This window comes from Vidua macroura, chromosome 4 (assembly GCF_024509145.1).
Source record: "Vidua macroura isolate BioBank_ID:100142 chromosome 4, ASM2450914v1, whole genome shotgun sequence".
NCBI classification, from domain to species: domain Eukaryota; kingdom Metazoa; phylum Chordata; class Aves; order Passeriformes; family Viduidae; genus Vidua; species Vidua macroura.
The window spans coordinates 10,398,074-10,422,661 of record NC_071574.1 but is presented as its reverse complement, the minus strand read 5'-3'; the positions used below and the strand labels follow the sequence as shown (position 1 = coordinate 10,422,661).

At 37.8% G+C, this 24,588-nt stretch overlaps 1 long non-coding RNA gene across 2 annotated transcripts; it reads right to left on the bottom strand.

The window, feature by feature from the left end:
• Positions 1–1,895: 1,895 nt before the first annotated feature.
• LOC128806412 (uncharacterized) lies at positions 1,896–16,659 on the bottom strand. Of its 2 annotated transcripts, XR_008436812.1 has the most exons (4): positions 16,627–16,659; positions 13,147–13,231; positions 11,107–11,203; positions 1,896–2,049 (listed from the first exon to the last, which is right to left on the bottom strand). It is a non-coding gene; the product is annotated as an uncharacterized LOC128806412 (long non-coding RNA). The 2 variants fall into 2 exon arrangements; XR_008436811.1 differs by lacking the exons at positions 1,896–2,049; positions 11,107–11,203 and adding an exon at positions 11,918–12,020 and having other exon boundaries at positions 13,100–13,231.
• Between the last annotated feature and the right edge of the window lie 7,929 nt (positions 16,660–24,588).

Below are 24,588 nucleotides of genomic sequence, written 5' to 3'. Positions count from 1 at the left end.
CAGGTAAGGTCTATATGTCTCTTATGAGCATCTCATCAAAGTGTTCTGACATCCAAGAACTTGTGCCAGTGAACTCTGTGCCTTGCCACTCAATAATTTTGTTGTGTAACACTGATTATATTAACTGTTTCCAAGACACAGCCAAGTGCAAAAAAAGAAATTTTATGTTAGGCCTTAAAAATTTGGATGGAAGTTGCAATAAAGATTGCCATGAGAAATTCTTACAATGGGGAGAGTGTATTTCTTGTTGGTAAGTGCAACTTTATTATTATGGAGTACATATCTATTTTTGGCCAACTAAGACACTTAGATCAAGAGACACACTCTTGAACGCACCAGATTTTTTTCACATAAGAAGCAGGAGTAGTTGTTATTCAAAGCTAACTAAGTACAAGTGCTGAAAAATTGCTTGAGTTTGACTTGATAATATTAAAGAGGGTGTCACAGAAAAGCATTCATCTCTCCAGAGAGTCTTAGATTTCTAAGTAAATGTTTGATATAAGGAATGTTTCCTTTTGTAGGTTTCTTTTTTTTTTATTATTAATCTAATTATCTTTAAGGAATAGGGGAAAGTATCTCAAACATTTTTATCCTCTTTTACATGGCCAGAATAAACATTGTTAAACAAGTTCTACCTTATATAAGTAACCCCTTGGGATATGCTACAGTTTTCCATTGCCTTCAATGGTCTTGTTTTAAATTTAAGGTACAGAAATTCTTGTTGGTTTGGGGTATAATTGGCAAAAAAACATTTGGACATGTGCGAAGAAGTTAATTGGTATTTCAATCTTTTGCTATGTTTTGCCAAAGCTTCTATTCTGCCACTGTAATATTATAATCTTTCTGTGGTCTCTGATGAGTATCTTCTTACTTAAACATCCACCTCTAATGTTACACCAAACCAACTGTGTACTGAAAAACACCAAGCTAAGCTGTGGTTCTTCCAGGAAGGTGTACTCCTAGGTGTTCCCATACACACTCTTCCTTCCTTAATACTGGAGTGCTATCAGGTAAATCATGGTCCCTAATCCTTGAAGGGAACAGAAGGATGTCCAATATCCAAATACAGCTGTAGGAGAGTGCTGTAATTGGATGTAAGAGCAGGCCAGCTGTCCATTAAACACTACATACAGCTGTCACATTTCTGCATAAGGTCAACAGCACATCCCCATGACCTGGATTTTACTTTGTATTTTAGGAGGGACTAGGAATTACTTCCCCTTTAATTCAACCTTCACAAGAAGCAGACGATTCCCTCCCATGTAATCAACAGTGTAATTAATTCTAAGTATTAATTAAACATCACCTATCTAAAAGATGAACAAGCCTGATGTTGCTTATGATTCTGGGCTGGTCTTCAGCAAAATGTAGAATGTCTGCAGACAATGAGATAGAATAGGATAGATGAACTAGCCTGGAGCATTGATAGGTGGCTTATTTATAGATATTTTAAAGCAGATTTATGTAGTAAGGGAGATAAAATGTCGAATGTAAGTATAGCAAACCTAAAGAGCACTTGGCTTTCAAAACATTTTTTGACTTAAAAAAGTTAACTCAAGTTACATTTCTATTCTGTGGAAGAATTCTAAGAGGAAGATGAGCTATCTGTAAGCAGAGAGAATACACAGTACCTAGTTCCTTGATATATGCAGCTTACTGAGGATCTATGAATATAAAGTCAGATTTTGGTGGCAAGTCTCTCAAGACTAAGAACAAAACCATCAAAGGAATTGATAAACCTGTACTGAATTCATTGGCATGTTCTGAATCAGCTGGGAAAACAAACACAATTTCTTTGCTGTCAATTTGTTGTTACAGCAAACATTAAGGAGACATTTTTGTTTAAAATAAAAGTCTAGGCAGACTCATCAGTGTTTAATTAGAGAGCAGAAAGTATTGATGTCCTGCTGTTCACTTCAAGCTTTAAAACTTAGAGCCATGCAGACTCAAATCATGGGGTGACAGAAGGCCATGTTGCTCAGAAACACTTTTATAATGTTCTTTTTCTGCTTTTGGTTGCAACTTTCAGCAGTAAAATCAATGGAAGATCTAAAAGCAAAAATATTAAAGGTGAGTCTCCTTATGTATATGCAGGGAAATAATTTCAAACTAACCAAATCTAAATAGTTAGCTCTTATAAACTCAATTTAAGGGTTACTCAACAGTAACCATTGTTACAGTTACTTTAATTTTCACCAGTTCTTTTGCTTGCAATTACAGGGTCCATCTGATCCTAGAGAATTTCAGATTTTGAGCAACCTTGTCTATGTAGGCTGTCCCTACTCGTGGCAAGGGGTTGGAAATAAATGATCTTTAAGGTCCCTTCCAACTTAATGATTCTATGATTCATCATTCTTTGATTCTATAATTTTAATATAAGTGACCACCTGTGAGTAGAAGGAGGCTTCCACACCCACAGTTTGAATACATTTTCCTCTATGTCTGTCCTAAGAAAGGTCTTGTCAAGTGGGAACTCACTGAGCCGAGCCAGGCATTGCCTGAGGTAACTTTGACAGGCAGTTATCAGAATCTCTGGAAAGTAGTCTACTCTGACCATATATATGAACCTTTTTATAACAGATATCTGGGTTATTGTTGCACAGATTATGTGGTATAGCTGTGAAATGTGAGAGTATTTCAAATAAGAAAAGAGAAAATTAGTCTTACCAGGCTGTTAAGCTTTCTGTTTATACTTGAAAACAGGAATCTCTAGGTTTTTTAGCTCTTTCTTCCTTAAGAAAAAAAAAATCTTTTTCATTTAGATGAGGAGATACACCTCTAGTGCTGTACAATACTGATCTCCTTTTTTTTCCCCTTGTTTCTGGACCATGACATGTTTAATAAGCAAAATTTCTCTGGCATGCTGTACTCCCAGGGCTGGCTTTCTGAACATCCTTAAATGTCTACATTAAGCCAAGACTTGTTTGGATACTATTCCCAGAAGATATTGCTCCTCATGAGTGTGCTATGAGAAGTCTCACTGACTCTCCTAGGTCGCACTGCAGAGCTGGAGTTCTGCACACTGTGCAAGTACAAACAAACCAAGCCAGAGGTAAAGCCTTGAACAGCAAAACCCCAGGGTGGCACCCAGAGTTTGGTTCTGAATGTTTATGAACAACACAATATTAGTATACAAAGTTTTTTATTCTGGCCCAGCTCAAACAGCTGGAAAATGATCCATCCCTGTGAGGTCAAGTTCATGGTTTTTGTTACTGCAAGTTACTCTTGTCCTTTTTCATATGAGTCTAGGTTGCATATAGTAATAAATAAAATCATTCTGTAATAAGGCTAAAATTAAAATTTTATGGTATGAATAATACATGATATAGAAAATACACTGAAATTGTATAAAATATAATGAGTAGGCCCTCAGTTAACAAACATGGATTGCATCTGAACTAAACTACCCTTGGCAAAACCAATTACAAAAGTATCTGCAAGGAAATATGCACTCTATTAATTTTGCATTTTGATGAACATGTTTTATGCATTTATTAAAATATATTTTTGGCTAAGTAACATTTTAAAGACAAAAAAGAGAAGTAAATTTTTTATTCAAACCAGTCGTGCTTAACATCCAACATTTGCTATATGTGCTATGGGTGATTTAAAATTCATAAAGCTGCTCTGGTTTGTAGAAGAAAGCAATTTTGTTTTATAACAGGGAACTTACCTAAAAAGTAAAACTAATCATTTTGCCAGTAAAATACCTTAAAACTGACCTACAATATAATAAAATCTATATTTACATATCTCTAATAACAGGTATGTATAGGTTTCTTTTCTATTTTCTTTTGTATTTTTTTTCAATCACTGCTAAGCTATGGATATTTGACAGAATTTCACTGAGCACCTATTGCATCCTGGGTTTGGGTTAAGATTAGGGGTTCTAATCTATGTTAGTTAGCTGAGTCCAGTGTACCCCCATGCACCCCCCGTGTTTCCCCCCTGCCCCGGTGGCTCGCTCCAGGCTGTCTGCCATTAGAGCGTCCCCACCGCCGCTCCTTTGAACACTCCCCTGTCCCGTCCCGGGAGTTCTGTGTCTATCACCCCGATCCCACTCGCCCCAAAGCCCCATGTCCACCACTGCCGTGTTCCCATTGGTCGCTAGGATATACATCATCGCCGCGGCACCCACAACTATTGGGCAGGAGGGCGTCTGCCCTCCCTGTCACACCCCCTATATCATCCCACTCCCTCCCGGGTCCCGGCGCCATTTCTCCCACGCGGGCGCTGGAAGGGCGGGTCGCGGTATCCCCACTGCAGCTCTCCACAACAATAAAACCTTCCCGCTTTCCTTCGTGGGTGATTTGGACAAATTCCTTCCCTCTTTGCCTTGGACCCTCGTGTGGGCGACAGAACCCGGCAAGCCCTGACCGGCGTGCCACTGCAGCGGCACACAGGAGAGAAGGGGCGAGCCCGAGCTCCAGAGGGAGGCGGTGCCGAAAGGCACCGGAGCTGCCCGGAGCCGGGAGAAACAGCGGACCACCGCAAGCACCTTCTCCTATGCTTACCTCAATCTAAAGAGATTTGGCTGCAAATCTTTTTCAGGGCTGCCAATCTCTCTGCTTGGAGATTTACCTCTTAAAATTTTCCTTCATTTTGTTTTACAGAATTTACTAATACCTATATATGTTTTTTATTATATAGTTAATAATAGTCATTACTATTTCTTTATAAAGAACACCATGGTGAGAACCTTCAAGTTATAATACATGAGTAAGGAAAGCAATCTAAAACATTCCCAAAGAAGGATTGATAAAGCATAGCAAGGAAAAGATACAGAACCATTGGTCCTGTACCTCCAAAATATTTCTTTCTTCTGACACACTAGAAGTCCAATGAGTATTCTGCCTAGTTTTCCAACATCCCTTAGAAGGCAGTCAAATAATTGAGAACCTGTTATGTTACACAGCATTTAAATGTTGTGCAGTTAAACTACTGTCAGATGCTGATTGTTTCCGTCTAACTTTTAGGTACAGCAGGGAGCAACGATCATGCCCTCGCTGGAGAAACTGTATACAAGATAAGGATTAAGTTAAGGCTGGATCCATTTGGGAAATGGTAATTAGGACCAGGCAGAATAAACAAATCTAAATCCAAGGCTGACATTTTTTAAAGTTATTTTAGGTTATGAGTAGGATGAAGTGAGTAGGTTATGAGAAGATGTGTGCATCAACAAACACATGTAGAGGACAGTAATATTCTGATTAACAAAAGGCCATTCATGTCTTCTCTTTGGAAGATATTTAAAGCTGTTCAGCTGTTGCACCTCTGATTCTGAAAATTAAAAAGATAGAGATGATTTACGCTGTGGATAAAGTTGCTTTAAATAATCTAACTACTCCCTTTACTGAGACTATGGAGTAAGAATTTCTGCCTGAGCCCTTTTTCAGTGTGTTTTCTCTGCCTCACAATATCCACTGCACCATCTCTATTGCTCCCTCATGTCTCCATCAGGACATGTCAACACCAGTGCAGAGCTACACTGAGATGGTGGACTAAGGTTTTAACCTGTGTAATTAATCTTTATCTCCATTAGGAATATTTAACTAGGATACAGTGCTATGTTTTCTGGTGCAGCACTGAATTTGATACAATGAACAAAAGAGGAGCTGACATTCTCAAAGGCACAGTTTTGCAATATCTTTAACATTTCTGAATTTCTTAAGAGAGACTTGTTTCTGTGTGGATTGGAGTTTTACAGGCTTTGTGAGATGTTTGCAGTCTAATCTTAACTGTATTATACAATAAAATGTATACATATATACATTTATATGGTACATATATAGCTTATACATTCAATACAAGAGAGAAAGTACATGGAAATGAAAGTTTAGGAGAAAGGCACTTAATTCTCATTTACAGAAGCAAAATATGCTGAAGGGAGCAAAGAACAGTCAGTGTGAAGGGTTGTATGGGACAGGCACAGGTTTAGATGAGAAAGACATGAAAAAATTCTTATATGATCTGTATAAATGAAAAAAAGGCAGCATTTCATAATATGTGTGTCATTTCTTCAAATCTGCATTAGGTAGTCATAGCTGACTGAAAGTTTTCCCTCCAGCAGGAACTAAAACTAATGTCAAGACTGATAAGCTCAGATGCACTAGGAAAAAATCAGGACTGACCATTTTCATGCAAAATGTCTCCTCCATTGTACAAACAAAGCAAAATTAGTTTGGCTGTCTCTATTTCTGACCTTTGCCTTTTTTTTTTCCTTCCAATGAAAAGCAGTATTAATGTCAGAAAAATTATTCAGGAATTTTATTTTTGTCATTAATTGTTTCAGATTTTCTCAAAGAAGTTTTGCTCTATTTAAAAGAATATCAGATGCAAGAAATTTTCCATCCTTAAAATCAAGAATTACATTTATTGTCTGTAGGGTTGTAAAACACATGCTAGCCTAAACAGGGAAATAGTGGGGGGTAAGTGACTGAGAAAGGCAGTGATAGATAAAGAATAAGCAGATGTTTTAGTGCCTTTCCTTCCCACTGCCACCAAATGAAGTTTCTTTAAAAAGTGCAGCAGTTTTGTTCTCTAATGGCTCTGTACAACCCCACATCCATCTAGATGTTATTGCAGGCCTAAGATGTGACTGGTTTTGCAAAGCTCTCAATTTTTACGCATTGAGATTACCTTAATCATACTTCCAAACACCTAGAGATCCCAAATCAGACTTTTAGGGTTAAATAAACAGCTCAAGATCTTCTTAGCACATGTGCTGCCAACATTCAGCTGAGACTGGTTGGATCCTGCCTGCCTGTGCCCCCTCTTGTGCAAGGAAATCACCAAGGTAAGGACAAACTGTGACTATCTCACACCTGAACACAGAGGTGCCTGGTGCTCTGGACTTCTGCAACTTCACCACAGCCCTTGAGATGCCAAGGTTCAGATCTGCTCAACTTTACAGCACAAAATTGAACTACCCCATCACTTTATATTCCAAACAGTCAGGAAAACTGTCTGCAATTTAGACTTATGACAAGTGCTATCTCAACTGCAAATGTAAATTTTACACTTCTTTCTGTCATTTAAAGAATTTATAGTAAAGCTATTTTAAAATTAATGCTCCAGTTCCCAGCAATTCAGCTGTTTTTTTTTTTTTTTAACAGGAAATTATTATTAAGGATTTGGCTTAATTTCACAGGACATTTTCAGTCTCTCCTGATATTTCTTTTTTTCCAGTGTACACTTGGTCAAATGAAAAATTGTTCTGATCCTAACGAAACATCATATTGCATATGTACCATGTTAGATTATGTGTTGACTTAATCAACATTTCAAAACTGAGTCTTGTTTCAGAGCAGAATTGGAATGTAAATCATCCTGTTTGCTCCTGTTTAATTTATAAATAATAATACACAGATATTTTTTCATCTGAATGTTTTCATTTCAGTGAAAAAGTACATTTCAAATAAAAGAAATCTCACTTTGGGAAATTTCTGTGCATTGATCCATGTGGGATGATTTTCTCAGCCTCCTTTCATACCATGCTCTGCATCTATAACAGCTTAGTGGTTTAATGGATCAATGATGGTGCATAAGTCAAATATACTCACAAGGCAATTTTATCTTAAGTATTTTAAAGGCTGAGGTTTGACTTTTTGTTTACTTTTATTTTGGATGTGGAGGCAGGGAGGGATTCATATACAGGATGCAAGCTAGCTTTTTTAAAAAAAACTCTGACCCAGTTTAACCTCGCAGTAGTTTTAAGAAATACCTATTTTCACACTTACAGTGATAAAGCTTTTTAACTTTCCCACCCAATTGCCCCAAAAGAGCTTGAAAGGCTCACTCCCACATGCTGTGCTGTTTTTCAGCCTGGGGAGTTCACTGTGCACAGCCCTGCCACTGCAGTCTCTGAAACGAAGGCTTAAGACCACAGAACAAAACTTGACTTATAAAGAGGGGTTCCCACATGACCTAAAATTTCCACATCAAATGTCAATTTTTTTAGTGATGGGAATGCATGAAGTAGGAGTAACCAACACTATTCCTATCCATCTGGAATAGCTGCTCCCCAGAGCCCACAGTGGGAGTGGGACTGGTTCCTCAGAGCCACACAGTCCTGCATTTGGGGGCCCCTCCAATTAGTCCTGTAATTTACTGTCACTTAATAAAATGGACCAAGCAGGGATGGAAAAATCCCAGCCTCCAGCTGGGATGGGTGTTCTCGGAGTTAGCCCAGCTCTCAAGCAGGTACAAAAGGCGCCCACAGCTGAAGCTGGGGAGACAGAAAGGAAACCTTCAGCCCCCGATGAATTACACACCAGTGCCAGGCCCCAGGAACAGCAGATCAGCTCACACTTTGAAGGATAAATCAAAGCTTTAATCGGGGCTGTCAGTAAAGCAGGTGTTTTGACTGCCTTTATGGTTCATTTTTATGCAAAAAGGGTTGTTGGCAATACAGAAATCATGGGGGATTGAAAATAAATGGCAGTGACAGCACTGATCCCACCAGGCGAGGGGGCCAAAATTGGTCTGTCTTTTCACATTATGAAATATACCTAACGGCAGACTCTTGAAACCCTGCAAGCACAATGCACCGTCTGTGTGCTGGGCACTTGCCTTTCTCTGTCCTCCTTTCCTCCCCACTACTTTTTTTTTTTTTTTTTTTTTTTATTTGATATGCCAGAGGCCCTTTTCTATTCTTTGCTGATGAACTGCCCCAGCAGCCACAGCAGGTTCAGAATGTTAAAGAGCCGCCAGTCACCCGAGCCAACAAAAGGATCCTGCTTCAAAGGGCTGAAAGGACACTGTAGACATTACCCACAGCCCTGGTTTAGGGTAATGTCTTTTTCATCTTGGTTTTCATCATTCAATGACATTAACAAATGAAACATCATAAAAACGTGTCCATGAAAATCTTCTATCACAAGAGGGGGCAAGGGGGGGTTGCTGTTAGGAGAGAGGTCTACGCAAGAATGCCACAGGGATGTGCCACTCCAGCTCCTCTCTCCTGCCTTGCTTTGAGGGCTGATGGGGCACCCACCACTACCCAGAGTCACACTGTAAAACTGACATTTAACTTCACTTAATTCCTAAGTCTCAATATTAATAGTGGGTATAATTTTAAAGTTATTTAAATTAAATAAAATATTTCAGCCCATGGAAGTTGATGCATTTTGGCATCAACTGGGTGACGAACATTCTAATACAGCACACTTTTCCAGAAAGGAAAAAATTAGGGCCTCTTTCTTTGGTTCTGCTATAACTCAATACTTTTCACAGTGTACTCTGTAACATAATTTGAAATATTACTGCAGGGTATTGCCAGTAAATTTCATTTATCATTTACAAACCATAAAGCAGGCAAGAGAGGAAAAAAAAAAGGCAAATGCTTCCCTCCTGTACTTTCACACAGTTATTCACGCCTCACCACTCATAGATGACAGTATTTCAGCAGTTTTACTAAAGAATTGATTCCTTTATCCTTCCATAGAAATTAAAAAATATATTTATAAAAGTAACATCCATCTTAGGATGTACATCCTTAGAACTGATAACTGAGGATAACTTTTGAAAAACACTATATTGATTATGTGTAAATTAAGAAATGCATTACACTTGATTGCGATCATCCATACTGCTGCTTCTAGCCAGAAAACTTTGCATCTTTGTTAAAATGAAAACATAATGGATTCATCTTATGACTAAGTTGCATAGGAAATGAGATCACCATCACCATTTTAAAGGCAGGCTGATGCCCTCAGTCTCCATAAAAGTTTATGCATCTTTGGGTTTTGACCCTCTAGACTATTCCATGAATTCCAGAGGAATTTTAACTATTGCATTAAAGTTAACCTACTCTCATCAAAAAATAGCATTTGTGGGCTTCTTGCAAGTAATTTAGATTTTGATTTTCCAAACATACAATATCTTTATTCCTATAATAATTTCATCTAAAAGAGTAATATTTTTATACTTATACAATACTTACTTTCTACTTAAATTTTAGGTATTGCACATTAGGACTGACATTCATGTTGCCTTCCTACCAAACTTCATTTCAGTATAATTTCTCATGCCAATTAAGTTATTCCATGCCAATAAAATTCCATCTGTGCTTGCAGTATTGAGCCTTGAAATCCTAATTTTCTCAACTGTTTCAGTGCCATAGTAAATGCAGGCTTTGAAAACAAACGGCTTCCAATACTTTGCTTGAAGAAAGATGATACCAGTCACTAATCATGTCAAAGATTTAGGTTCTTGGTGATGTTGTCTGAAAATTCATTAACTTTTCTCTCTGGAAGTGTTGTTACGTTCAATAATATTTTGGATGTTTAGATCATAAGGTAATTGCAGCATTTTGATTAAGAGTCTCTTCAGAAAAGCTCAAGAAAATTTAATAAGAGTTAAGAGCATAATTCAAATTTGCCAAATCCCTGTTCATGATCACCTGTTTAACATTCTTGTGAGTCCACTGGCTGTTAGTCTAAGTATAATATAATAAACAGTAATTAGTAAGTAATACAACACTATTTATTTGCATTCATCTTCCACAGCATTGCAATGATTTTCCTAATGAGGTGCATTATCAGGATCAAGTTTGCAAAGAAACCTACAAGTGTCTGCATTGTCCTGAGTAGAGAAGATTTTTTTGGCATAAGAAAAAGTTTAAACCACTAAACCTTTTAAAATGCTCTGTTAGCAAATGCTTTAGCTCTGAACACCACTCGTAATAGTAGAATCAAACATTCTCATTTTAAATTTCAGATCAATTTTTTTCTTATTAGCCTGCCTCGGATTTCTGTTTTCTGTCAAAAGTCCATCTTACTCACAGGTAATTCTGGTATGATAGATTCTCATCTACCTTGTATCAAAATGGCAAATATTTCCCCCATTTATCTCCAATAAATTCAAATATGACTTAGAATGTAGGGATGAAAACTGACTCATATAACCTAAAATACTGAAAATATGGGCACTACTGGGGTGAATTGAAGGTGAATATATTACAAAATTGTAAATAAACTGGGGAATACATCAGTATAAATCTGCATAACTCAGTCTTGAAAAGTTTTGTAGATATGCAAAGACAGTTTACAACCTTCCTCATCAGTTAGAGCTGTCTTTTACCCACACTACTCCCCCAAAGATTACCTGTTTCTACCTATTTCCTCCACAGCAGCATGATGTGGCAAGAGTTTGTTTTGATCATGTGTTTGTATTGCTTATTTCACACTGGGACATCTAGACACTGCTGAAATAAAAAAAAATTACTAACAATAGTGTTAAAGATTTAGTCCCCAGATATTCGCAAATCACTAAAAATTGAAAATACTGAAAAGCTCATGTGACACCAGAAAAACTACAAAAAAAAAAAAAAAAAGCCAGTCTGGGAGAGTGGAGAAGGAGGAGAGAGTTCAAGAGTTCATGAAGCATTTGGACAGTACACTTGGGCACATGGTGTGACTCTTGGGGATGGTGCTGTTCAGGGCTAAGGGTTAGACTCAATGATCCTATGGCTCCCTTGCAGCACAGCAGATTCTGTGATAATGTGATAGTGTGTGGTTGTTGTTTTGGGGTTTTTTAAATCTTTTTAAGCCTCATAGACCAATTCAAATGTTCATTGGTTTCTAAAAGGATTGTAAATGCTGGGTTGTATTTAAACATATTTAAGTAGACAGGCAACCTACTTTTAAGAGGCTCTGCCTCAACTGATAATTAGCACATAATACAGTTGTCATGACCATGATTATCTCCCTTGTTCTAATGAAAACCAGACCTGATTGTACCTGCATTAGTCTGAATATTACTTCCTTGTGGAATCAGGAAGCCACATGTATAGGTATGCAAGGCCAGAAGCTCTGGCCTTGATTTTCAGTTTAATATTCACATTGAACTTGCTATATCTAGCACAAATTTGTGAAGATCTAGAATGAAAACACTGATGAGTAGCATCTCCCTCAGGTTTCTCAGAACTCGTGGGTTATTGGGTTTTTTCTTCCCCCAATGGGTCCCTCATAGCTGTTGAATGTCTAGATATGTTGTAAAGCCAGCTTTTCCTTCCCTGTCTAAAAATAGAGGCAGAATTAGCAACAATAATTTTATAAATGGACTTTGTGAAGACAGATTAATTATAGTTCACATTCCTTTACTATCATTTCACAGGTTCTGTTTACATGCTGATGAATATGCAAGGAGTAGCAGAGAGTTTGCAGATGTTCTTTGGTTGTTATTAGTCTTTAGTTTGAACAGGATTAAGCTTGCAAGAGCATATAAGACTTATGGAGAATGTCAATAGCTCATTGACACCCTGAAATGGACAGAACTTTATCTCCTCCTCCCATCAGGTAGCCACGGATTGTTTCTTTAAACAGAAGTTAAGAGCAATCATTTCCCATCATTCAATTAGTAGTGCATAATGATTTGTACATAAATTTTCTTTCATTTATATTCACACTTGGTAGAGAATGCTGACCTTCCAATTAAAATAAAAAAAAAATTGAAACAGACAATGCAAATCAAGTGGTTTCTTTCAAATGCTATTATGCTTCTCTAAAAACTAATAAAATTATTTCTTTTAAGAGTAATACAATTAAGCAGTTGGACTTACTGTCACAAACGTGCTGTCAGAACATATGTCAGAAAGCACAGAGAAACTTTTTTAGAAATATTTTTCTAGCTTGGAAAAAAGCTCTAAGACCTTTGAGTTCAACCATTAATGTGGAAAGTAAGAAGATAACAGACAGTCAATACAATATGTTTATTTTTAAAAATATTGTATATTGAAGCCCTCATTTAGATTATAATTGAATAGGGCATATTATAATGAATTTAATTATGAAAAAAAATTCTTTTATTTGCCAGAAAAAATAAGGTATTTTTGGGTATATATTACAAGTCATTGAATAAAAATCTTTGCCTATTCTGCTTTAACTTCGTATTTAGTTTCAAAATATGAAAATAATATGTACATTTACAGGCTTTTTATCAGAAAAATATGTCAATAATGCAATTTGCTACTTATAAAAAATAATGAAAATATAATACAATTTCAACAGCTTTTGTAATTCAAAGTGGTTTGAAATTGTGAATATTAGTCTTTTCACCGGAAAAATACTTCTGTATGGCACTGAATTTTACTACATACTTAGATGCTTCGGAACATAGACAAACACTAAATGACTAAAAATGTACATGTGGACTACTTATCTCTCTCCCACATTCTCTTTTCACTATCAGGACACATTCTCACTAAGAGGAACTAGTATGTTGTGACTGCCTATGAAAATAAGCATAAAAATTTTATACCATGCATATTTTTCCCCAACTTGTTTGCCAGTTTCTGCTAACATTGCAGTTACTTAAAATATTATCCAATTTATATGATGGTGAGTATCAGTCTTTCTAGCAGTATAAGTCTAACACCATTCTTATTAGTCTGATTCATATCTATGCATTCTCTGCCATACAGTCCATCTCGTTTTTATTTTGCTTGACCTTTATCTACCTCTGTGTAATAAACCAATTGGTAATCTTTTGGGAGAGAAATTAATAGGTATAAAAACCTGTCATGATCTGGTAGTAAATAACTAAATCAAATTTGGTGTCTTAGAGCTGAATATTTACAGAAAGCTTGACTAGATTGAAACCACAATACTTACTTTGTTTAATTTCTAATTTAATTAATTAATTTCTAATTTAATTAACTTTGTTTAATTTCTAATTTAATTAAAAATTAAGTTAAAAATACTAATTAATGTTTTACAGGTTAAAAAAAATTCTTCCTATTTCCCAAATGATAAAGAGAGATATACTTATAAAGTAATATAAAAAAAAAAGTGATAACTGATAAGCATTTATTTTAATGGTCTTTCTTCATGTTAGTGTGAGAGTATTTATACCCATCCCCTATTTTCCCCTGTCCTCATTAGGAGTCTTAAACTGGCCCCAGGAAGAATCAGAGTAAAAGAAGAAAAAAAATAATATACAATATTAATTTTCTTTTTTAGAACACTCTAATATGAAACAGCTATTTCTTTTAATAACAATTTTACATATGTATATTGAGTAGGGATTTCTTTTGGTTTGGGGTTTCCATTTTGGGGGCCTTTTTTACCCCCAAAAGGTAGAACAGTCTGTTCTGGTTAATCTTTTTCCTAGTATCTGGTACAGTGCTGTGTTTAAGATTCTGGATGAGAGCAATGCTGATAACACACTGATGTTTTAGCTGTGGCTGAGCAGTGTTTAGTCTAAGCCAAAGACTTTTCAACTCCTCAGCTGAAGGAGACACAGCCAGAATAGCTGATCTAAACTGATGAAAGGGATACAGTTCTTTCTCTCTGCCACTCAAGGTAAAGGCTAAGGGCAGCTACCCATCTCCTGAGGTCAAGAAGGGAACCAAGAATATCCCCATCAGACTGTGAGCAACAAGCTGCTTCAAGCACCAGTACAAATCTCCTCTGAGATCACAGAATGGCTTAGCTTGGAAGGGACCTTAAAGATTCTCTTGTTCCAACTCCCCTCACTTTACAGGAAAGCCCTGGTGGAGTATAAAACTCTGAGTAATGTACTGAGCTGTCCTTTCATTCAAAAGTACCTGAGATCAAAGGCCAGCCTTCTCCAAAACACAGCAAAAATCAGTTCATCAGTTTGGCAAGATATTGCAGCCGATATAAATCTGCTCAGCGATTATTACTTCAAAGGATGCAGCAGTTTTGACACCACAAAGATCACACCCACACTTCCTCATAAAGTGGTGACTCTCAGATCTCATAGACATCATATGGTAACCATTAAAAAACATTTACTGACTGGAGTCTTGGAGAAGAGTAGAATATTTTTGCCATTAAAAGAAGGCTCCAGCACAGTTTGTTTCCTTAACACCCACTACTTCACATTTCAAGATGCCAGAGTATTTCTTTAATTAAAAAATACCTATCAAAAAATATTTCCTAAATCTTTTAAGTTGGTAATTAGTTCACTTCATACCTTTCACATCCTAGGATGAATAATTTACATTGTAAAATATTTTTATGTCTGTTCCTTTGTTCTACTCAAACATGCATACCTCATGTCATTTACAGTAACTGTCTGACTGGCTGCTTGGGACTGCATTTTAAATTGGCACATCAGCAACCACCTTCAGCAAACAGAGTGGGAGTGTAAGTATAACTGTGATTGCAAAAAATTAAACAAATCAAAAGCCCAATCAGGTGGAAAAAAAAAGAAAAAAAGAAAAAAAACAACAACAAAAAACAAACAAACAAACAAACAAACAAAAACACAAAAAACCACAAGAAAACGCTTCTTTTCTGGGAGCTGTAGTTAGGACTGTAGTTGAGTGATTGAAAAAGGCTCACAAAATTACTCAGTCTTGAATTGCTACACATGTGACCAGGCTTTGGTGGTAGTGGTTACAGGAATTGAACTCCAAAACCAGAATAAAAAAAGACCACATAACTGAAAAGCAAATAAAGTGGGACAGAGATAGGCAGAACAAATTTAGTTTAAAATTCTATTATTTTTAGCTGTCAGCTCTTTGAGGTGAGTCAAAGGGACTTTTCCCTTTTTCAATGAAACTTTCATATCTCTTTTACAATTTTCTGACAACTAGGTCAGAAGATCTCAAGTCCCATGATGTTTTTTGTCTATTTGTTTGTTTTATGGGTAGGGTTTTTTTTTGGTTTTGGGGTGGGTTTTTTTTTTTTGTTGTTGCTTTTTGAGGGGGGGGGGTTCTTTTGGGTGGTTTTTTTTTTGTTTGTTTGTTTGTTTTTCGGGTTTTGGTTGGTTGGTTGGTTAGTTTGGTTTGGTTTGTTTTAATTTATTTGCAAAATTTCCAAATTGCCAACAAGTATCCTGTTGGAGGATATTCTGGCCATCAGAAATTATCCAGGGCCTCACAGGCACACCTCCAGCAATGGAGAAGTACGGCCCCAGGGAGGAAGGCAGAAGAAGGGTTTGGTGCATGAGCACAAAGAGAGAACAGCTCTTGCAGCAAACCAGATTATCATTGCATCATTTGGTCACTTCCTATGCCGATAGATTCAATAGAAGCTCTCCAAGTCACAAAGTAAAGGGGTTTCCCATCTGCGCGAGCATCCCCCCCCAGATTTTCCCTCCCAGTTCCCAGCATTTCAGGCACTGTTAAACTGCCTCTGGCTAGAAGTGACTGGGTGTGGCTCCCTCCAGAGTTTATTCATGCCATTTCCGAATATAGCCAGAGGGGACATGAGAGTGACACGAGATGTACTTTCCACTTCTTTCCTTCTCTGCTAGCACTGGAAAATGGCCTGCATAACGTAATAAGTATTTTCTGTCTATAATTTCCATCTTGTTATGCTTTGCAGGAACTGGATGAGCTGCTTACACAGAGCTCCTTGCCAGTTTCTGGACTAAAACCAGTGTTCTGCTCTTTCATTTTTGCTATTTATTTTTCTTATTTTTTAATGACTCTGTCATTCATTTAATGACTCTGTCATTTATTATTACTGCCTTTTGTAGTCTTGCAATTCCTCCAAGTTCCTAATTCTTACTAGGAATTCTTTCTTGCTAGTCCTGGAATACTAATTTAAACTGAAGCCTTCATTTAAATTTAAACATGCATCCCTGTTACTCATCACTTCAGTTCCCAATTGCCTCCAGCTAAACAAACACACACAGAGAACACAAAATTACCTTCACCCTGAGTATACAGGACATACTATGAGGATACTACATTCTTCCTAACAAGTTCTTGTAATCCATGGTTGCTAAGGCTCTTAGCTGTGATGCTGTTCCATGATGCTGGTCATCTGTTGTTCTCTGCTCTCTAACTGGTCAAAACAGTCCTGAGGACTTCTCTTGGACAGCCAGCTGCTGATGGTCCAATATTCTCTTAATCATGCTCCACATCAAGGAACATACTTGTTTAAAAACAAATTCAGATGTGGAAGCAAGATGAAGATGTGGATTTTCCATTTGTTATATTTTGGAGATGAGGTTTCATGTTCAGTAAACCAGGTACAATTTTCTTTGTTTTAAAGTTGTTCCTGAATTTGACCTAGGATACATCCCCCTCATTATCTCTCAACCTTTGCTTTTACCATTGTAGATGGAAGACAAGACATTTGAGGGTTTTGGGTTAGGGAACTACATAGCTTCTTATAAACTGCATGTGATTAGAGAAAAGAGAAAAGGAGGGAACTAAAACCCAAGTGAAGAGTTACGTTAATCATATGCTCATTGTTCAAAATTAAGCACTTTCAATATCCAGCAGAAAAAAAAAAAACATTCTGCCATCAAACCAGCCAAGACAGAGTCTTATAGCACTAAACTCTCATAGATATCAATGTGTGGCTTTCTTTAAGCTATAGCAGACTCTGCCCTATTTCACAAAATACTTTTTCTTTAAAAAGGAGATATTTGTCCACACTGGAGTTTAAAGTGCTGAGATATATTGCATTTGGCAAGCTTTTGCTGGTAAATTCCAGTCCAAAAATATCAAATGACTTCATTAATAACACAAGTCTGAGTGAAAATTGTGTTTTTCCCAAAAAGCTGTAAGAAATAATATGCTGCAGTTTCCACTACCAGTGACACTGCTTAGCCTAAACTGTCTTAAATTTTGTTGTGTCTTTGCCATTAATATTGCAGAACTATTTAAATCTCCTAGACAACCCTGTTGAAAGCACTTCTTGCCCTGTTTCAAGAATGGATTGGAGTAGACGTAACCTGTTCCTACATGAATGGTTTCCAGTTATTTGAACTTCCCTATGTATTGGTTCTTTCCTGTAAAAACTGGATTACTTCTTAAAAATCTCTCTAGAAATATGGGAATTTTATTAAAATTTTTGTTAAATTAATTATTTTAAAAATATTGTTATTTTATCTCCAGTTGGGATGTTATTTTCTCACCTGCCACTTGAAGTGATTGTACTATGCATACATACATACATACATACATACATATATATATATATATATATGTATATATACATATATATACCATTCTGAAAGAGCAACAAAGAAATCTGCCTGTCTTCTCGTGTTAGCATCATCATAAACAAAGAACCCATTTTATTTTCTGATGTAATTGTCTGTAGCTCTCTGCAAAACACTTTTTGTCAGGGTCTGATTTTGTTGTACTGTTTTAAATCAGAGTAACTTGTACGTTTAAATAACCAGTGTATTCCCTCACTGAATGTCTCAAAGTAAGCACATTTGAAAAAAAAAAATCCTTTTTGTAAAATTAAGAAAACATCCAGAGTAGCTTACAGTATTGATATTCACTTTATGAAAACCACTTTAAGCATGTTTGTATTCTGTCATAATTTGTTTGTCCTGCAGCCAATTCAATTTGCCTGGAACATAAGTTCTTCTGATTTTATTTTTGGTATTTAACATACTCTGCATCAATCTTAAAACATCATGAAAACAAACAAAATCCCCCAGTTCCATACCAGAAAAGCACATTAAAAATAATTTAGAGAGAATACTCCTCTTACCTAAACAGATTGAACATAAGTATTTTCTTGAATTTCATGTTGTGTTATAAAATAAATTTGAGTTCTAGCGATATATATATATATATATATATATATATATATATATATATACTCTAGGTTATTTGCCCAGTAGATGAAACAACCATGACTATTGAGTGATTCAACCTAACAGCACTCCAGTGCTGGCTAAGAGTGACTGGCATGTTAACTGATCTTGGAGCTTTAGGACACCCCAGAAAATTGTGTCTAACTAAGCTCACTAAAATAATCTAACAAATGCAATTTCTCTAGATACTTAAATTACTTAAATTACTGAGACTTTTCCAATGTGATTAAAACTCCTCATGGCTCACAGATGAATTTACTAAAGCTCTGGAGAGAAACACTGGGACATGCACGGAGACCTTCCAGAGGGCCATGACCAGACCACCATCCCCAAGCAGGTTGGAATAAGACTGGAAAAACAATTATAACTGTGTTGTAACCGGAATCTCTCTCTCATTGATAATCTCTTCTGAAACAAGTATTTTAAAGCCTGAGGTAAAACAGAAAGGATAGCTATGTTGTCTCCAAACTCCCTCACATTTACAAATGCTTGGAGAGATACTTCTGTCTCCTCTCTATTTCTGCTTTTAGGTATCATTCCTTCAAATTATGCTTCATGGGAAGATACCACTGAAGAGTGTAGCACTAGTAAACATATAATATAACTTCTAAAAAAAACAATAGCAACAATCTATCATATCTTAGCTAATTTCGTCTTATACAATGAGTCCCAGGCTCAACATTTAACTAAATTGCCCAAAACCACTCTTTTAAATATGTAATGTATATAAGTAACTCTTCTGTAAATTGTGTGGGAACATACTGCATAACAACTCTCAAGATGAAAACTAGAGCTGAAATATTTTCCCATGCACCCTCTAGCTGAGTGACATTCCTCTCCCTTGTTCAAGATTTACCCCCAGCACAACCAGGCACTATCCTTTGTACCCATGTTTGTTTGTGCTTCCCCTCCTGTTGATACTTATGAGACCTGTTTCTGATACCCTTGTAGCATCATCCCAATTTTGGCAGCAGTTTATGTGTGTTCAGGTTCCAAGAGGAATGGAAAGAACATAAGCTGTCTCCAAATTGAAGGAATCAATTTTCATTTCTAAAGTCAGATGGGCTTTCATTTATTTCCTATTGACTCCATGGAGGGATAATAACACTGTTGCTGCTTTCAATGAAAAAGACCATTACTGAGGACAACACACTCAGTCAAAAAAAATGCCAGATCTCACCCTTCACTCCCCAATTTACAAGCTGGGCTTTTTCCAGAATCTGTTTTCTACCTGACCAGCTCAGTAAGAGCCCCAGGATATAAGGAGGATGTGAATATTTTTGGACATTAGTACAACAAGCAGAGAGGAAATGAGAGACTGAGCACAAGCCTCCAGCCGCAGCTCCTCACAGGAGCCAGCTGCTCCTGTCCCGCCAGCCCAAAGCATCACCATATGTTTGGCTGCCACCCATGCAGCCAACAGCCTTGGCTGGAGGAATCAAATCCATTTGGATTCCTCTTGCTAGTGCTGATGGACACCCAGCCTTTTCAGGTCTCAGCCAAGCTGTAAACAGACTGTGCTGGCACCACTGGGCTCACTGAACCAGCTCTGCGGTGACAGATTCTACCCCTGTTCTCATCAGCCTCAGACAAATTGTACCCTGGAGGCAACAGACCCCATAAAAGATTTACCAGTCTCCATTCCAAACTCCAGTACAGCACCTGGCTTCAGAGGATTTACACAGAAAGCCATGTTCCATGTCCAAACAGGCTCAGTACCTTCAGCGAGGTACTTAAACTGTGGAGCACAGTTGGCCAGGTCTTTTCCCTGCTCTTCATTTTTCCTTGAAAATCTGGGATAACAAGCAGAACAGGAAGTGCAAAAATAGACTATTTTTTGGATCACTCAGTTTTAAAATACGTTGTTTAAAAACCAACAGTGGCTTTTGGGAGGTTCTTTGTAGAGTTTCAGGGAAATGGTGTCTATTCCAATTCTTCTACTACATGCTAATTAAAGTTGGTACTGATGATACATGGTTTGCCATTCTACTGCAGCTTCATTTCCAATGATGCACTACCACTAAAACCTTATTCTTAACACCAGTCTATACAAAGTTTTTAGTCATGGCAATGATACCAAAGATGGGTTGTAACTAGATGAAATAACCACACTCAAAAACCTACACTTTTTTTTTTTTTTTTTTTTTTTTTTTTTTGCCATAATATCTAAATTTTAGTCTTTTAATAAAGCAGAGACTTACGAGGAATGACTAATGGAGCTGGGGTTGTTTAGCCTGGAGAAAGGGAGACTCAGGGGTGACCTTATCACTCTCTACAACTTTCTGAAAGGTGGCTGTAGTCAGGTGGGGTTGATCTCTTTCCCCAGGCAGCAACTGACAGAACCAGAGGACACAGTCTCAAGCTCACAGTGTCAAGGGAGATATAGGTTGAATATTAGGAAAAAGTTTTTCATGGAAAGAGTCATAAAGTTCTGGAATGGTCTGCCCGGGGAGGTGGTGGAGTCACCATCCCTCGATGTGATTAAAAAAAGACTGGATGTGGCACTCAGTGCCATAGTTTAGTTGAGGTGATAGGGCTGGGTTTGACTCAATGATGTTGAAGGTCTCTTCCAACCTAGTCATTCTGTGAATTCTGTGAATATTTTCTCTTTCAGTATCTATGTTTCAATCTAAAAAATACCCACTATATTTACTTGCAAAACAGTAGTGTGTTCCAAACACAGATTCTTATTTTATATTTGAATTTATATGTTTCTCAGAAATTATGCCATTAAGAACTCCATAGCATGCAGTCCTTCAAAAGAATGTGTTATTTTTTCTGATCTTCAATTGAGTAAAGTTTTCATGGATGCCAGTGGTTATGTTCATATCTAAACTCTTGGAGTTTCATTCTAGTATAATTGCGAAATAATCCTGTTGGCTCTTTGCTGACATATTACATACATGCTTTCTTGTGTCTAAAACTTGCACTTTAAGACTGCAGTTAATGACATGTGCACACCTTTTCCAGAAAGCAGTTTCACTGTGATATGAAGGAATGAGGTAATTTAATAAATGCAAAAGTGCAGAACTACACAAGCTAGAAACTGTCTCTCTGCACAGTTGACTTGAACTGCTTCATACTCTCTGAGAGTGTTTTGTTGTAGGATTTTGTAAACTGTGTTGAAGAAATCTGTATTGAGTAATACAGGGCACCAGAATGTGCTACTTCTGTCCACCCACAATGGAAGGAAGTCACTGAATTTTCAGTTCACAGATATTTTCAGTGATAAATCTCTGCTATTTCCCATATGAAGTTATGTACTCCAACATGTGCTGCTCTAAGAGCTGCAGTAAGTGAGATGAGAACCATCAGAGATACCTGAATTTTGGTTGCCCTTCAACAAACACATCTACATTTGGGATTTTGTTTCACAGGTTTTTAGGATCATAAGGGATAACTGTAGTAGCATGACTTGGTTCCTTAAACCAGTGCAAATCCCATTCACATATTGCACCACTGAAACTCTAGATTCCCAAATTATATCCTCTTTCTAACAGTATTTAAAAATTTAAATTTTAGGACTTTCCACAGTCAGATCAGACACAACCACAAAAAAAAAACCCAAACATGAGGATGTATAAGGATTGTAATATCAGTCTCTGATATTTTGAAAAGATTATAAATAAATCATTTCACCACAAACATTTTTCCAGCCTGGATACAAATCAGCATGTCCTTTCTAGTTAGGTGACCTAATTATTGCAAGAATTTAAGAAAGCCAGATGGGTCAAAACAAGTCCTAGTGGTCTCAAGCCTGCCAAATTGCTAAGCTTATGCTTCAGTTATATTTGAGTAAAAAAATGTCCATCATTCTTTGCCAGAGGTGCACTAAGCTGCTATGGTTGCTTGTCACCATTTTTATACAAGCCAATCATGTTACCTCCCAGTTTGCAAATATTATGGATAATGGGCATTACTTGAAGCAACACAGGCCTGATCAACAAGATAATTCAATTTTTTTAACCTGTTCCTCTCTTTTTCCTCTTGCAGTAGTATTATATTAATTTGAATATGGATTTTTTTCCACACATCTCTCACACACAGGCAGCACCTTCAGCTCAGAAGACCAGAAGACTCTTAAAATTAGCCTTTTTCCAAGGCAAAAGCTTCTCTTAGTACCCCACCCAGGAATACATAGAAAGAGTCTTTGCATATAAAATTATTACCAGGCTCATGCATGCCTCCGTTTCACCTGTGTTTCACCTATGTTTCATGTTTCAATGCACTTTTACACATGTCACAAATGTGTTTTATGTGTAGACAGAGAAACCATTTTATTTTAATATTGGCTGAAGCCTGTGATAAGGAGACACAAACACAATCTTCTCTCATCTAGACTGCTTATTTTCCTTGTCTTAGCTGTTTTAGCTGTACATAATAGTAACCAGAGAGTCTGAGTTCTCCTGAGATCTAAATACAATCATTGTTGAAATCTTACCTTACAAAAAGGTAAGACAAGTTATTATAACCCATGTACCATATACGAGAGCCTTTCATTTTCCATACACTGCAGAAAGAATACTTCCTTTTAAGGCATAATTCCTGCTGCTAAGCACACTCCTGGAAAAGCTGGCAGCCCATGGCCTGGACAGGAGCACTCTGCTGGGTTAGGAACTGGCTGGATGGCCGGGCCCAGAGAGTGATGGTGAACAGTGGTACATCCAGCTGGGGCCAGTCACCAGTGGTGTCCCTCAGGGCTCTGTGCTGGGGCCTTAGAGATCAGTGCAATACCTTCATTGATGATCTAGACAAGGGGATTGAGTCCACCATGAGTAGATTTGCAGATGACACCCAGCTGGGAGTGAGCGTCGATCTGCTGGAGGGTAGGAGGTCTCTGCAGAGTGACTTGGATAGGCTGGATAGATGGGCCAAATCCAACAACACGAGGTTTAACATGTCCAAGTGCTGGGTCCTGCAACTTGGCCACAACAACCCCTGCAGCGCTACAGGCTGGGGACAGAGTGGCGGGACAGTGCCCAGGCAGAAAGGGACCTGGGGGTAGTGGATGGCTGCTGACTGAATGTAGCATATGGGGTAATAATTATTAGAGGGATTAAGGCTTCCGCCAGAATGCCCTATGGGAATGGCACAGCTGCAGGCTGGAGGGTTGGAAGTTGGATGAGAGATGAGAGAGGCAGTTATGAGTGAGGAGTCGGTTAGAAGTAAGATTGTGATTGGCTGAAGTGGACAGTGGACAGTGTATGAGCAGAAAGCTGATTGGCTCAAGGAACACAGGACAGTGTATCAGCAGGAAGCTGATTGGCTGAAGGAACACGGGACAGTGTGTGAGCAGGAAGTTGATTGGATGGTAGGCAGCATGGACGGCAGCATGACAACTGAGCCAGCCAATGGGTGCCTTCTTTCTGTAAAGTTCTGTTAAGTCTTGGTCTGGTTTCAGTTATGTCAGGTTAATATTAAAGGTATAAGATATATATGTATCTACAATAAAGGGATCTCCTTCGGATACATAAGGGGGTCCCGTATCGCTTTGTTACTCACTGCTACAACTGAACATGAGCACTCATGTTCAGTCAGCAGCCAGGACTCCAGCAGTGTGCCCAGGTGGCCAAGAAGGTCAATGGCAACCTGGTCTGTATCAGGAATAGTGTGGCCAGCAGGACCAGGGAAGTATGGTACTCAGTGCTGTGGTCTAGTTGACAAGGTTCTATTTGGTCATAGCTTGGACTTGATGATCTCAAAGCATTTTTCCAACCTAGTTAATTCTGGGATCCTGTGATTATGTGGTGTCTGCTTAAATTTCCATGATGACCTTAGGACCCTCAGTTGCTACTTGTCAAGCACGTAAAATTGCAATTCAAAATACAATTGCACTGAATAATTGTCTTGGGGATGGTTTGTATCCTATAACCATTTTTTGTGCCCGGAATTGTCAGTGTAACCACCACCAACCACCCCCCACCTACTCTCTCCCCTTGCCTCCATCCCACGGCTCAGGAATATCACAATGGGTGAAGGGTGGCCCAGGTTCCTAAGGGGGTTGGGGGCCAGGGGCTGCTTTTCCTTCTGGTGGGGTGATGGACACAG